This window comes from Passer domesticus, chromosome 8 (assembly GCF_036417665.1).
Source record: "Passer domesticus isolate bPasDom1 chromosome 8, bPasDom1.hap1, whole genome shotgun sequence".
Lineage (NCBI taxonomy): Eukaryota > Metazoa > Chordata > Aves > Passeriformes > Passeridae > Passer > Passer domesticus.
Genome location: NC_087481.1, coordinates 37890221 through 37906635, shown reverse-complemented (window position 1 = coordinate 37906635; position 16415 = coordinate 37890221). Strand labels below are relative to the sequence as shown.

Genomic DNA, 16415 nt, shown 5'->3' with positions numbered 1-16415 from the left:
GCCACAAGCTTTACTGTTCAAAAATTGGAACAGTTTTTGTTTTTACAGTCCTATTCTAGACATATAATACACATATGTCCTTCTCAAGCATGGAAACAATCATATGGCCAGGAAAAATACTGACTGCTCAGAGGCAACAGAGCTGTCAAACATACAAGGTGGGACAGGATGCATAAGTAGTGGAAGAAGATAAAGAAATATTGGATTTCAGCCTCCCAAGTTTATGAGTGCTTTGAATTGCAAAACTTAAAACCAAAGTTTGCCACCTGACTGTGATCTATGTCAGCAATCTTTTATGTCAACAAACCTGTAATAATAATAAAAACATGCATTAATAATACATTGAAAATGTATTAGGAGACAGCATTGTCTAAAGAACTCTCTGGAACCAGATACAAAATCTCAATGAAAACACGCCAGACTGCAGGGCCAGGCTATACACACCCGTGCTGGCACTTACACTGACAGAATTTGTGTCAGTATAAATAAAGAGACAAGTATGCAGGCACAATGAAATATTATAGTTTTCATTACATCAGTTTAAATAAGTTAATTATCTTTGCCTGATGGGACAATTTCACAGCTACAAAGACTGTGGTAACAAGGTTCTAATTTCACAAATACCAGAGATTTTCTGCTATGCTTTTTCCTACCAAACAGTCATGTCAAGGGTTGAAGTTTTTATATATATGTAATGTATTTTACTGACTTAATCCCAAAAAATCCCACAAATCTCCAGCATCTGAACTCCTGCATTCAGCCTGAATGAGAAAATAGCTATATCTGCTGGTATATTCTAGTTTCTATATGGACAGTCAAGATTAGATGCTATTTAATTATTGGTTTTTCTTTGTCTGGTATCTGTTAAACTTGCCTGGACACTATCATTAACATTACAGTCACAGTCTCAGGCTCTTCCAAAGAACATTTCTGTAGGAGCTTTCTCTCATAGAAGGTTACCAGTAACCCAACCATGTTATTGGTATCACTGCACAGGAGCCAATGGCTAATTTTTATTAATAACAAACCCACTGCCAAACAGAGCTTTTAGTGTTGTATTTTTAGTAACAGAATCTTGGTATGGAAACAAAGATGCATCAAGACAGGGTTTATACACTATACACTAAGCTTTACAGAAAAGAAATGTAAAAGTCTTCAGCTCAAAGGTACATGTAATCAGATCAATTTGGAAACTTGTGAGCTATTATTAAAAGAATGTTTTAAAGGGAGAATGTAAATATAGCACTGACAAGCACACCTTTAATACTGGATGATCTACAAGAGTGACTGAATTCTTATCCCCAGATTTAGTACTAAGTGTTTGGGCCAGCCTCATCTCTCATTTTACATAAAATAATCTCACACCTACAAAGCTCACAGCAGACAAAATGGTTTCCCTGATTTAAATCTCATTCTTCTCTATTAAAAGTTTTATGAACATCAGCATAAAAATTAAGTATGTCTTTTATTGATTGGTCTAGATAGACTCCAACTTTGATGGTTGCTGCACTTGCTGCTGTTGAAATCCACGAGTACGTGAGGTGCCTACAGTGAGGCTCGAGCATCTCCATCCCTGTCCCGGCAGCCAAGGTACAGACCTGCCGCTAGATGGGGGAGCAGCCTCGGAAAAGGAGACGCTGTCGCTCGCAGCCAGTGCACAGGCAATTCATTGAGCACGTAAATCACGGTGAAGTGGTTTTATTTATAGCATAACCTTTGCCCCTCTTCCACCTCAGTACTTAGGAAAAGGTAAGCATAGGACAAACAATAGTTACTCAGCTATTTAAGTATATAACTTGTCACTTTAACTATGGTCCTGCCAGACAAGTCTGTGATTCCTCACTGACATTGATAAACCTGCATTTTCCTGATCGATCTACACTTCAGGTAATGCTAGCACCCTTTACAGCAGCAGAATGGCCAGAACGCTGGCTACATGAGAACCCCTTGCTACAACAAAGACAGTTACTTCGTGAACAAAACATAAACAAACAAACAAAACCCCCAAAACAAAAAACACCGACGACCAAAACCAAAACAAACCAAATAAAAGCAATTATTTCATATCACGTTCACAGGAAGTCATGGAAAGCATGGAAACAGCGGGAAAAGTGTTTAAGAAGAACCTGCAAAAGCGTACAACACCACATAACCATTTTCCTCCAACAAAGCACGAGCTGGACTGAAATAGCACAGCCAAAGATAATGTGGCACACAAAGCACAAGCAAACGCGGCAACACTAAATCTTACCTAAGAAGAGTAACAGTTATAATTGTGTTGAGTGGGAGCGCTGACGGTGATCCTCCCTGAGCCGCTCCAAAGCTCTGGATCATTAAAACGTGCCCGCCAACTGCTGCCGCTTGAGAGCATCTGCTGAGAGCACCTCCCGCCGCCGCCACGCCGCCGGCTCCGCTGGGGGCGCCCGCGCCTCGCCGCGGGACGGGCACGGCGGGATGGGCACGGCGGGACGGGCACAGAGGGGATGGGCACGGCGGGGATGGGAACGGCGGGATGGGCACGGCGGGGATGGGAACGGCGGGATGGGCACGGCGGGACGGGCACGGCGGGATGGGCACGGCGGGATGGGCACGGCGGGATGGGCACAGAGGGGATGGGCACGGCGGGATGGGCACGGCGGGATGGGAACGGCGGGATGGGCACGGCGGGATGGGCACGGCGGGACGGGCACAGAGGGGATGGGCACGGCGGGGATGGGCACGGCGGGGATGGGCACGGCGGGACGGGCACGGCGGGATGGGCACGGCGGGACGGGCACGGCGGGGACGGGCACGGCGGGGATGGGCACGGCGGGGATGGGCACGGCGGGACGGGAACAGAAGGGATGGGCACGGCGGGACGGGCACGGCGGGATGGGCACGGCGGCTGAAGGAAGCCCCCGGCCAGCCGGGCGGGCGAGGACAGAGCCATGCGGCCCAGACTGCGGCAGCCGTGCGTGTTGCCATACAAACGCCGTGGAGAGGGGATGGTGCCTTCCCCAAGGGATACCCGGGCACCCGCAGTGGTGCCAGGCTGTAACCCCGCCTATGAAAGTAGTAATTCCCATATTGTTATAAGAATACTAACTTCAGGCCGCCTGGCCACGTCTAAGTAGGAAACAACTCGCTGCTCTGGCTTGAGAGATGCCGACTCTTCTCCAGACTGCTTCTGTCACTTGTTTCACACAGAGACAAGTACTTTGCTGTCCCCGAGTTAGAACAACACAGTGCAATTTGCTTCAAATTGGTTTAATCGCTTGGATTTTGGACTTTCGAAATTTTAACTTCCAGACAACACCCCCAAAGTTTCTACTCAGTCCTTAACTGCTTTCTTAAGGTAGTGCAAACACATTCAGATAATGGGCAAAAGTTTGTTTACAATTTACTTTTCATGAGCCTTCACATCTGACACATTCAGGCAGGGAAGCAAAGTATGGTCAAGTGACTTCTGAAAACATGCTGCCACTGGAAGCTGCACCAACATTTTCAGAACCCAGCTGATCTTACATTGACCAATTATTGGCATCTATTCAGGCATCAGTGCACAGCTAAAATGACAAATCTTATCAATTTGATCAAGAAGCTGTCCCGTTCTGAAATTAAGAATGGCATTACAATATCAAAATAGGTGTAACACAAAGATTAACAGAGCATCCAGCCAGAGAGCACTTGAATGTGTTTAATAAATAAGTCTGCACACTCCTTTGCTACAGTTGTCTGATTTGTGTTATCACTCGTTACCAAATTTTAGGAAGCCATTGACCCAAACATTATCATTCTGAACCTTGGAAACAAGAAACTGTTAAAGCATTCATGACTGGAAAATGTTAAGATTAAGAAACTTTTTCAGGCTCTGAATGATCAAATTTTTAATAAATATAAGACATATGGCAAATATTAAGAATCCTAATTCATCATTCCATTAAAGATTACTTCAAATATTATTTTCTTCTTTACACATGAACAGAACTCAGTATTGCTTAAAGAAGCAAATTAACAAAAGCAAACATTTATTTCATCTCATTCTGCAGATGTCAAACATGACATCAGTCAGAATGCTGAGATATTCTGCATTTCTCACAAATTGCTCACCCTCATTAGAAACAGCTTTTGTAACATTTAAATAGGTTTGTTACTTACTCTGTTAGACTATTACAAGAGCACAGCACATAAAAAGTACCCAGTTTTTAGGTTATTATTGATCTTCTTTATGCATCACTTAAGTTCTAAAATGATGCCAAATCCTACATTCCTTTCAGAGCTATTTCTGCTACAGATACATGATGTACTGCATTTTGACAGCAAATGAGACCAAGCTGTGTCAACCAGTATTGATTCAGAAGTTAAAGGAAGAGGCAAATAATTGTCATAATCCCCAGTGATTAAAAAAAATAATTCTAGAATTGATATATTTTGCAAAAATTGGTGATTTAAATGCCAAGGATAAGTAAATAGCTTTATAGCTTTTTTTTTAAAAGATAAATTCTACCTGAGAATGTGAAGATAATTCAGCATAGAAGTCTTTCTAGAGAATTCAGCTATGAATTAAATGAATGCTATCCATCAAGTAATAAATTTCCTCAACAAGATTCATGTGACCTATTAACATATGCTACATAAATTCAAGATTGCATTACACAGGAAAGATCTCTCTCATGCAAAAGATGGGAATTAAGTAGCCACCATTCCCAGGCCCTGCTGAAGAAGGGAGTCTAATGAAGCAACTCCTACTATTACTGCCTGGGCTGCACTCTGTGTGGCAGCCTCCCAGCATCTGCAGGAAGGGGATGAAAGCCACAGCAATGGCAGATACTCACTGGGATGAACACAGTCCAGAGAACTGATCTCTTCTAGCATATGTATGAAAACAGAACTGTGCACCTTAGTGCAAGCACCCTTATTGCCTTGCATAAGTTAATTCTTCTACCAGCTCCTGATTTTTTAATTCTCTGACACCAAAGCTTATTGGGCCTTTCAAAGCAAGAACATAGCTAGTAACTTCTTCAGATCTTTTGGAACACCGTGCAGAAACATCACTCTTCAGCTATCAAACATTCAGTTCTCAAATCTCAACATTAGATGTTCAATCTAAGAGTAGTTACAGACACCTCAAGAGCCTGGGGTGCATTTCCTGCACTCTTTGGAGTGTACTCCTGGTCTCTTCACCACAAAACCTACTCTAACTTGTGTGTTCCCTTTCTGCTTCTGTGTTTGCCCATCTCTAAAAATAGGTTTTAACAGTTACAACATTCCTCTATTCACTGGGTATGTCCACCTTACATAAGGAGGTATATCATGCAAATATATATGGAAAAGATTTTCTTACTAGAATCATAGAATCATAGAATATCTTGAGTTGGAAGGGACTTACAAGGATCATCAAAATCCAACTCTTGGCCCTGCAAAGGACATCACCAACAATCACACCACAGGCCTGAGTGTTGTCTAAGCACTTCTTGAACTCTGGCAGGTTTGGTGCTCTGACCACTGTCCTGGAGAGTTGTTCCAGTGCCCAACCACTGTCTGGGTGAAGAACCTTTCCCTAATGCCCCTCCCCTGAACCAATTTCATGCCACTATCTTGGGTCTCATCACTGGCAGCCAGAGCGAAGAGATTAGTGCCTGTCCTTCTGCTTCCCCGTGCAAGAAAACTACAAAATTCCAAAGAAAGTGCAGAATTCCACTAGAAGAAAAGGTGCCACACAGCATGAATAGAGGATCTTAAAAAAATCTGGTTATTTACTTTATTTGTTTTTATCACAGCCCAGCCCAGCCCTCCTCTCCCCCCACCGCCTTGATAGATTATTATAATTCTTTCTCAAGTAGTCATAAAATTGTAACAATTACTTTATTTTTTCTGTTGGAAATGTACATTGATAAAACCCATCATTCTTGCGGGAAAAGAAACAACTCAGTTCAGGAGGTTTTGTTTGTATAAATTAAGACTCAAAACATTAACAAATCTAATATTAATAAAAGTAAAGCCAGCCTTAAAACCATTATTCACTTTGTCCCAGGTCTTAAATCTGAATTTCTAGTTCTTTATTGTCTCTTTAAAATTATCTCTGTGGTCAATAAGGAATTTTGTGAGCTCTTGTAATCACACATAAAGGATGTTACTGCAATCAGTTAGAGGACACATAAGTGAAGTTAAACTGCAGGTAAGCAAACAGCCCTCAAGGAGTTGGACAAGTGTCTATTGCTTATTTAGCAACCAGTTCAAATGTGTCCATACGCCAGTGTTTGGTCTGGCACACAGTTCAAGAAGTAAAGAAATTAAATGGGAACACTGTCACCTCCCAGACCTGACATACTGATGTCCCTTGTGAAATAACTGGACAGACAATGTAAAAAAAAGGAGGGGGATTCAGAGGCAGCAATCAGGATTGAGCTACACTTTGCCATAAACCTTGCAAGAATGGGTGGAAATTTTGCTCTTTGCCAAGGAGTTATAAAACAATGGTAAACTCTAAACATCTTATTTTGTGAGATGTGATGAGCAAACCTGGAATTCTGACCAAAATTTATAGAGAAACTCTTTAATTTATGGCTATTGTAGATAATTTTTAAGTATAGGAAGGAATCTTCCTATTCTGCTCTCTGCAGAGCGTACAGGTGGCCAAGGATGAAACTTTCCAAAAGTTTCATTAGGACTTCTAAATAGATGAAGAATGTTGGGACTCTAGTTCTAAAAGGGGTATAGACCAGCACAAACTTGTAGAAACCAACCACTACTTCTATACTGTATTCCAGTATTGATTAGTCAGATTGTCTGGGCTAGCTAAGGAAGAAAATTATTTTAGGGACAGATATTACTAGCCTGAGCTTGTGCCATGAAGCTCGCCAATACAGGACATGGCAGAATATCCACAATGCATGGGCCCAGTTCACTAAAGATCCACACCGAAAAAGGAAGATCAGTGCATTCACAGCTTAATAAAAGGAAAGGTGGTAATTCTTTGGTTGTATTTTACTTTTTGATGCAAATTATTCCCACTGTTCCAACAAAGTGTAGATGTGTGTCTAAACAAAGCATTTTCTACTTGTAGGACATTTTCTGATTTGGCCCGTAAATATTACAACTATATCAGTTGAAAAAGTATTTGAATTTTGTCATGAAACATGTCACAGCTTTATTTTAGCTGTTGTAAAGGGGTTAAAGTCTGCTAAAGAGGAAACCAGCACTTCAGCAAATGAATCCGATTTTCTTCCCTAACTATACAAACTGTTGCATATATTTTCCCCTCTAGCAATCTCATTTTCATTGTTTCACACTACCATCCTGAATAGTAATTTAGCTTTGAATAATTCCTCTCATCATAATGCAGATGTCAACACCAAATGATAGAGGCACATGCTACAGCATATGCAGCAGCTCTGGATTAAAATGCAGAGTCTTGTATGCAGAGCCAGTGGAGCATGTGGTTTTTATTTTTTAGCTGTTTTCATCAGATTGAAAATTCCACAGACTAGAGAGTTTTGAATAATTTAGAATGCTGCTTGGAATACTTTTTAGCTGGAAAAATATATAAAGAGAGGGGGGAAATAGCTTAATTTTAGTTTGCTGGATAGATTTGATTCCTAAATAATAGTGTCTTCCTAGGGAGGAGAGACTAAGTACACAAAACATGCCAGTTCAGGAGAACATATTGATTCACTATATTAATGAGACTCCAGAGCAATTTCATCTTTGAACAAGCCCAGCAGCAGGGCTATTTCTCTGCCTCTGTGACAGGAAAGGAATAAAAACTAAGCTGTCGACTTGCTTGACTTCTCAGAACTGACAAGACTCAGGTAGGTGTGGAATAAATTAGCCTGCAATTGCTTTAATAGCAATGTTGGGGAACCAAACACCATGGCAGATGTAAGTTGCAAAGAAATGGCTAAACGTGTTTATTCAAATGATTTAAGTTAACTGTTTTAAAAATGTGAGTTTTAAAACTTCTATTACTTAAGGGTATCTCTTGAGTTAAAAAGCATGAACCCAGCAAAGGAGTAGATTAAGATCAGATTTCCCACTATGCTTTTTTTTCCCCATCTCCTCTGCATGTGTCTTCTTCAGCTGAAGTCAAATTCAGAAATGGTATTTATGTTGCACATCATTTTTCAAACAACTATTTCACCAAATATAAAATACATCCTAAAGAATCTCATTAAATAAAAAAAAAATCCTCTGCAAATCATGTTTGTCTAGATTATGTCCCAATGAATAAAACAGCAGGACTTGAAATTGTTCTTCTGGGTCAATCCCAAATATTCAGCCCTCAGCTCAATGCCAGCAGTTCTCACAGAATCTGACAGACAACATACACTCATTCCAGAGGCAGAATCTGGTAACTTGCTTTTACCCTAAAGTCCAGTTTGCTGCGAAATAGAAATACACTGCAGGAAAATCAAACTCCTGCAAAGACAAGAGATTCAGAACTACAAAATGCCCAAGTATTAATTCCTTATGCAGTTTATTTTTGCAAACATTTGCAAGTCATGGTTTCAAGGCTAAGCTGCAGCTCTAGCAAGAGGCTGACAAGGAACTGAACTGTGGTAGCAATAGTGAGTGCTCTTTCTCTGAAGAGCCCTCCGGGCCTTTCCTCACTGAGACCTGACAAGTCTCATTGCTGTGAATGATGACTCACTCAATCAGAGACCTCAGCTGATGCACTTTCACACTTCTGCCTCAGTCTGCATTCCATGCATTTGCAGGGCTGGGATTCTCCTCTGGATCTTTGCTGTGCCTAGTCTGTGGTGTTTCAGAAGGAGCAGACGTGGCAGCAGTGCACATTTTCCGGGCAGCTGCCTGCAGCTCTGTGCTTTCCCACAAACACATGAACCCATGACACGACCTTGAGCACAGCAGATGCACAACCCTCACAATCCCTCATCAGCTGGAGTCCCATGAGTCAGCGTCCATATCTGCTGAAAGATTCCTGCTCGGAGCATCGACCCAGCGAGCAAAGGGAATATCATCCAACAAATCTCTTCATGTCTAATTAGACAGTGCTTGCACTCAAGTGGAATCGACCAGAAGCAAACAGCCAACATTGCCAGATTCATGGAGACTGGTAACAAGTCACCAACTTGACTGCAACTTTCCCCAGCTCCAAGCAACAAATGGAGTGCAAACACTAAAGGAGGAATGTCTGTGGCTTCAGCTTTGTTCTGAGACTGACTGAGATTGGAAGCCCTGCACATCATGAAAAGGCAGATAACTCATCTCCTCTGTTTCTCAAAGCCATGACTGCATCAAAAGGCTACATCTTGTGTACAAATGTATTCCCACTTGAACTAGACTCCCATTTCAAGGCATAGAGGAAGGCATTCAGTAAGAACTAATTACACTTATAAATCACATCATTTACTGACTGTAATTACACAACTTAAGCATTAGCTTTCTGCACTGGACTTTCATGCTGTACGTTACTTCATTTTGTGACACATTCCTAGCACAAATGGAAATACAAAATAAAAAAAAGCTGAAAACCATAAACTCAGGGAAGCCACATTAATTTATGCATCCATCTGGTAAGTCCTGCTATTGTTTCTCACATGGTACTTAGCAGACGACAATTATTATTACAATTATGGTTCAAACCACTTCATTATTTCATTAGCACTTATACTGATTAATTAAAATGTCTTGTCAAAAAGCATAAAAACATAAATTCTATTAAATAGGGAATTTATTATCATCATCACAGTCTAAAATTGATGCCTTGATTGAATTTTCTGCAGAAGCTGCACTACTAATCAAAGTGAACAATATTAAAATGTCATCTATTCTGTACCTGGCTGGTTGCTTGTATGTTCAGAAGGAAACAAAGTTCAGTGGTGTATGAAGACAGAAAACTCACTAAACAGGTAATTCCAACAGTAAGAAAATGTGCAGGAGATGAGTTTTCATTTGAAATCTGTAAGGGTAGTTGAAGCATTAAAAATGGCATATTGGTTGTGAAGATAGATATTAATATAAAGACATTCTGACACTCATGGTTAGCCATAAGTAACATTTTTAAAAATTAAAAAAAACAGCTAAAACATATATAAACCAAAAGGAAGGAGGTATTTAGATTTCATGAGTGGTTATTTTTGTGTAGGGACTACAAGACTTTATACCAACTATCAAAGCAAGCTCTGAGTGTGAAAGCTATCTTCACTTTCTTTCAGCAGACATTGATCTCAGTGGTCTTAGGATAATGACAGCTTTGGGAAACAGTTATGATGCAAACCTACATGATGACAGGAAGGCAAACGGTGATGCCAGAAGATGATGTGCAGCAGACATGTGATATGCTTTTTCCTATTCCCTGTATACAGAGAAGTGAAAGGGTGCTTCTGCATCCCTGACAAAGGAAACACTAGAGTCCTTCCTAACATAACTTTGTGAGGGTGTCACCAAGCTGCTAAATGCTTATTATCATACTGGGAAAGATAATGGCACAGCAATTAAATAAACTGAATTGTGTTTGTCACCTGGTGCTTGCGTGTCAAGTATAGAACATAAAATTAGGTCCCCATTTTGAACCTGCAATGATCTGTCCTCCTTCAACTCGGCATCTTTCATGGCCAGAGATAAGACTTGATTTAAAACAAGCAGCCTAGTCAACAAGAATCCTGTACTGCAGAACAAGCTAAATAGGCTTTCTGTGAATTACCAGTGCTATTTAACAGCATGTTTAATTAGAAATAATACCACTCATCCAAAGTGGAATAAGAAAAGCTATAAGAACTTGTAATTAAAATTGTTGTTTAGCTCAGATCCCAGAGTCAAAGGATTTAAGCTTTCACTCACAAGAAAAATTGCATTCCTCATGGCTGAAGAGAAAAAGTAAAATCATGACTCAGGTGTTTCTTTAAACAACACAAAGAAATAAGTAAAAAAGACCCATGGATCACACAAAAGAAGCCCATGATTTTACAGGATGGTGGGGAAGGAGAGAGGAGGGATTTGCACACAATATTACCATACTTGAATCCTGTATAACTGTATTTGCAATGTATTTTAAAGATCATCCACAGGGAAGCCTAAGCAAGCAGAAGACAAATCTGAGTGGCTCTAAGATTGCTAACATTTCATTTTCACATGCTGACCAAAATAAAAAAACCACAGAACTAGACCAGCATATTTAATTCTGCCTTGCAGAATCTTTCAATATTAGTGTTATTTTCCCTCAGCAATGGAAGCAAGAAAATAATTTCCATATTTTTGCAACAACACAAGGGTTCAGGACAATCTAAATTCCTGCTCTAATATTTGAATATAGATTATGAATATTTACTGTGAATTTTCATCCTACACAACTCTAAATATAGTAGAGCATGGTTTTAAATGGGCTTTTTCACACACCATGTCTGTAGCCCTACTTTTCAAGCTGTAGCCAACCAGCAGGCTATAATTCAGTCTTTAAATATCTCCTGCCTATTTCTAAGAATTTTCACATTAACCAGTAATTGTACTGAAGAGCTAATTTCCACAAACTAGGTCTACATATTACCCAGCAATATTACTGCTGTATTTTAAGAATCTTTTTTCTTCTTGTGAGAGCAAGCTTTAAGTCCTAGAAGAAAAGCTTATTTTCTAGGCTTGTATGCAGCAAGGAGGATGCAGTAGACTTCCACAGCAGCGATTTCTTCTTTATTGAAAAGCCAGCTTGGAAAAACCCAACACCTAATCACCAGAATCTACCAGGATAACACATGATAATATGAAAGAATAATGTATTTTCTTTCCTCTTTTTGGCTAGGCAGCATTTCGCTGGACTGACACTGTATTCAGAATGAGCAGGCTGAATAGAAAGTTGAGAATTTTAGCCAGGGTGAAGACACACACACTCATATAACTGCACTGTTTCCAGCAGCCAAGCTAAATTGCCCAGGTTTAGCAGGGCACCTCCATGCAGCAAGGAACAGGATTTGGTGTGCATTGAGTAAGCACCAGTTCAAAGAGAAAAAAACCACTTAGACAAATCTTCCTCTTACAACAACCTCACTAGCTCAGAGAGTGGCTGAAATAGCCTTTTCAGTTAGATGGGGCAGGATGAATGTCTTTGGTGGTTTTGGGCACACAGTCAAAGTATTCTAAAAATGTAACAAACATGAAAGGTTACCTTGAAAGCAAACAGCAGCAGCCAGTCCGCTTCTAAGCCACAAAAGTACATCCATTAAGGATCCTGTCTTATTTGGGAAAGCTGCTAAATGCCAAATCAATGAAGATATAATTTTAGATCACTGAGTAAGAATACAGCAAAAATATTCTAGTAATTTTTGAAAAAAACAGGCCAATTCTGAGAACTGAAAAAAAAGTACTGTCTGCTGCTTTATACCAAAATGCCACTTTTTGAGTAATTTATTTACAGCATCAGAACACAGAGAATTTCACAATTCTACAATGAAGATGAAGTAGAAGCTGAAAACATAGAAACTAAATGCAACTGCATCTCACAGCATGAAAGTATTGTACATGAGGGGTCTTTCCTCTTTTATGGCCCTGCAGAAGAAAGCAAGAACACTCAGCATGATCAAAAACCTCCTCATTCTCTGAGAGATGAGAACTCAAATGGATTCCACAGAACCATCATCCGTCTGTGCTCTATTCTTCCAGCCACAAAACTGTTCCTTGCCAAGGTAAAACAGAGCAAGTCCTCTGGCACAACTGCAACAAGTGAGGAATAGATTCTTTGTGATTTCCTGACCTCAGTCCTGATTTTCCCCTCATCAGATGGCACAGTTTTAGGGTTGCTCTGACCAGCATTATGGGAGAAAGCCCCAGATGGTTTTTACAGCTTCCAGAAAAGCACTTTGCCTTATCCTGGCACAGCCATTGTGCCAGTATCTGAGAAAGCTGTGATGTAAAGCTGACTGTTGTTTTTGCAGCAATAACATTTGCCAATATTTACTCAAGGAAGAGGAGTGGCAGATGGTTACAAATGAGTCATTGGTAAATAATGCAAGAACATTTTTTAGCTCCCCCTGAAGTAATCCCTTGGGATTGCTGAAGATCCCTAGGAGAGAGGCAACATCAATTAATGGACATAGATTTAAGGAGAGTCTTAGCAAATTCAGAGGTAGAATCTCGATTTGGAGTAAATTTTATACTGCTTCTTTGTCTCATTGCCATTTATATTTCCAAATAATTTTATTAACTACATTTACAAATGTTTGTAGTCCTTGAAGTCAGTGTTCCTGAAAGCTCAAATCAGGCTCCATAGTATCATTACCTCATAAATAATTTTCTAAACATAAGTGAAAGTAATGTTTTTTTCCCCGCCTAAATTAGAACATTACAACACATGCACACCCAAAATCAGACATAATAGCAGCTGAACCACTGAGAGGAGCAAGTAATTTTGTCAATGTGGTGTGACTCAAATCTTAAATAAGAAAATTCTTATAGAGCTAGTATTATTTTCTATTGAAGTGCATTCATTTTCTGTCCTGCGCTGCCATGATAGCTATTGCTTCTGGATTCAGGCTTAAGGCAGCATAAGCAAAAAGTCAGAACATCTAAAACAAATTTACATGAGTCAGCAGTTAGGGAGTAGATTTTACTGGGAGTCTCCATTCATTGTGACAAAAAGATTTCAAAATGAAGGCAAGCGGAGGCAAGGCTACACAAATAAAATGTCAATTATGATTCCTTTTTAGAAGCACAGTATATCTCATGAACATGCCTTCATTGCACTTCCTTCAGCAGATTGACATATATTACCCCTGACTTTAAGCCCCAGCCACAAGGGGCTCAGCTGTGTGCTGCACTTCCGTAAATTCCCATACACCAGCACCATCTCTAACCACAGCAATCACCCAGCCACCATATGGCTTAGTCACTTCCTTACAAACTTGTGCCTTACCAACAGGATAGATCCACATAACAGAAGCATTGCAGCAATTTTCAGAACCAATAGAAAAACAAGTTTATCTAATGGTCATTAAAGGAGGCAGTTAAGTTCTCAAAAGCTGAAACATTCCTTCTTTCAGACTTCTACTCCTCACTTGTGCTTCAGTCAGAACAGTTTTAGACCTGAAATTTTGTGCAGCTGCTGCCTAACAGCATGTACACAAGGCAGCAACAAAAAAGAGTTCTGCTGGTGCCTAGAAAGCCCCAGCTCAGCATGAAGTCATTGTAAACTTAGCTAGATGAGCTAGTATTGCTCATCAGTCATCCAGAATTAGCATTGCACTGCTGAGTGGCTGAAAAACACAATGGCCCATTACCAGACAATATATAAAATCAGAGCTGACAAATAGAACTCTGAATTTTTCCTATAACCAGAATTAAAACATTCTGTTCTACAGCTCATAAGGTGCATCAGTACTATAACAGCACCCAACAACTAAAGAGCTATATCAACTCTATTCTTTTTTGCCAGGACTAACACCTCACACAGCAAGAAATCTTTAGCCATTGGAAAGCAACAAAAATAATGAAGAAAAACAACAAACTGCAGCTGTTTCACTCCTAGTTGTTTCTTTTTAGTTACCTTTACTGATTGTCTCCATCTGCTTTAATGTGACATCTATGTGCAGGCACATCTCTCATGTGCAAGAGCCACACACACTTGCTGTCTGATGTTTGCCTTCCTGTATGAAATGGAAGTAGAGCTGATTCTACAAGAGCTGCTTCTAATCGGACAATAACCACATCACAACTTGATTCTGAGGATCTGGAGGACAATGTCACTTAGAATTATTGTGTTGTTTCATCAATGTGAAAAACAGTATCTCCTAGTCAAGAAAAAAAATTTATTTCCCAAACTATGAATATTATTTTGAAATTTTTCAGCTGTCCAAGCATACTCAGATTTTTCCCCCCAGAACCATTCTCCCTACTGGTAATTGTATCTTTCTCCAGATAACTAGGAAATTACAGCTTACTGGGTGCTAAGAAAATTACTGTACAGATAGGGCTGTGGTTGGAGAGACAGAAATAGTGATGTATTTGCTTTAGAGTTGCCACTGACGATCATGACATGCTGATCAGTGTACAACACAATTTATCAGCCAGATGTTCCAGGCTGGAATTCTGTGCCTTGTAATGTGTGTTCTAAACATGCTGTATTTAACTGTTGTTATTACCTGCTAGACAATAGTTTGAAATTTTAAAGTGCAGAAAATACCTAAATCATCAAGAGCAAGCAAAGACATTATTATTAATTTAAAAATATGTATATTTAAACATGCATTGCTACAGAGCAAAATGTAGTCAGGTAGGTGGCTAAAAACTGCTAGATACTGATCACAAGGCCACATGTGTTATATCCTGTTGAGACTCCAGCAGATGCTCTTTGCAAAGTGGCCCTGACAGCCCAGCAGCATTACCAGTACAATTTGCAAAGGTATTGTGTTATAAAAGCTACAATTTATGGCGAACAAGTGCAACAGAATGATGCCAGTTCCCCATCACCACAGCAAACCCACATAATTTCAGCAGTGCTTGTCACAATAAGGATTCCAAATACAACTTTGAATAGAAACCTAAGAAATTTTGGTTAGAATGTGTATTGCCTATTCTCCTTTTACTTCTGTTCAGTTGGTTGTGAGATGAAAACAAGAAGCAGTGCTGTGGCCTGCATCAGTAACTAACACAAGAGTTGCACTTCTGATGCAAATAATTTTATAGTAAAATTAATCACTATGCAAAGAAAAATTACACTAGTGAAAAAGGTTAGGAAAATGATACAGAGTTCTCTAAAGAACATTATAGCTCAAGAAAAACCAAAATAATAATAAAAAAAGAATGTTATGTTCTGTTACAGTGGGGTCACTAGGAACAACATATGAGAGGCAGAAGTGAGAAAGACCAAGAAATCAAACCTTTTGCCCTTTTGCTTTGCTAAAATTGATTTCTAAAGCTTTTTTCTTGCTCTGGCACAATAGACAGGGACTTAATTTAAAGTTTATAAGCTAAATATGTATTTCAAAGCTGTTAATCACTATGGCAGTTGGATGGCTTTTGAGAAACACATCATTAAAGCAAAATCATCACTCTGGCCACTGACTTCCTGGTGTGTTCAAAACTGTCTCAGCCATCAGCAGAGAACATCCAAGGGCTAAAGCAGCAGAAAGACTCTTTTTATCAAGGAAAAAGAGACACCTGAACAGACCATACATAATGTCACACAGCCAACACCCTGCAATCTGGGGCCTATTGTCTTCAGGTCAGAGGAAAATTAATGGAAGAAAAAACATTTACAGAAACAATTAATAAATCAGAACTAATCATAATTAAATGGCTGACACGTTGATAGATCTGCAATTTGACACACTACACATATACTTTGATACCATAGCTAAAACATGGAAGAGTTTTAGTTCTAAGATTTTAGCAGTGAGAAAATGCACGACTCACATTCCTGGGTGGGCCAGAAGACTGCTGAAAATTAACATGTATGGTAATTCAGTTGAAACATTACTACTGGAGTGGGG

The 16415-nt window shown here is 39.7% G+C and overlaps 1 protein-coding gene and 1 long non-coding RNA gene across 18 annotated transcripts in view; both read right to left on the bottom strand.

Annotated features, from left to right (window-relative positions):
* Positions 1–16415, bottom strand: part of CAMK2G (calcium/calmodulin dependent protein kinase II gamma) — a 241591-nt gene that overhangs the window by 205069 nt on the left and 20107 nt on the right. Inside the window, exon 1 of one of the 16 annotated variants that reach the window (XM_064430433.1) lies at positions 2252–2267. The exons of the other annotated variants lie outside the window; for them this stretch is intronic. The gene's annotated coding sequence lies outside the window, so the exon portion shown is untranslated. Of the gene's footprint in view, positions 1–2251; positions 2268–16415 lie in introns of those variants that run through there. 16 annotated transcript variants of the gene reach the window in all.
* On the bottom strand, positions 6897–14567 carry LOC135305860 (uncharacterized). 2 transcript variants are annotated; one of them, XR_010366850.1, is made up of 3 exons: positions 14471–14567; positions 9779–9901; positions 6897–9177 (listed from the first exon to the last, which is right to left on the bottom strand). It is a non-coding gene; the product is annotated as an uncharacterized LOC135305860 (long non-coding RNA). The 2 variants fall into 2 exon arrangements; XR_010366849.1 differs by having other exon boundaries at positions 6897–9901.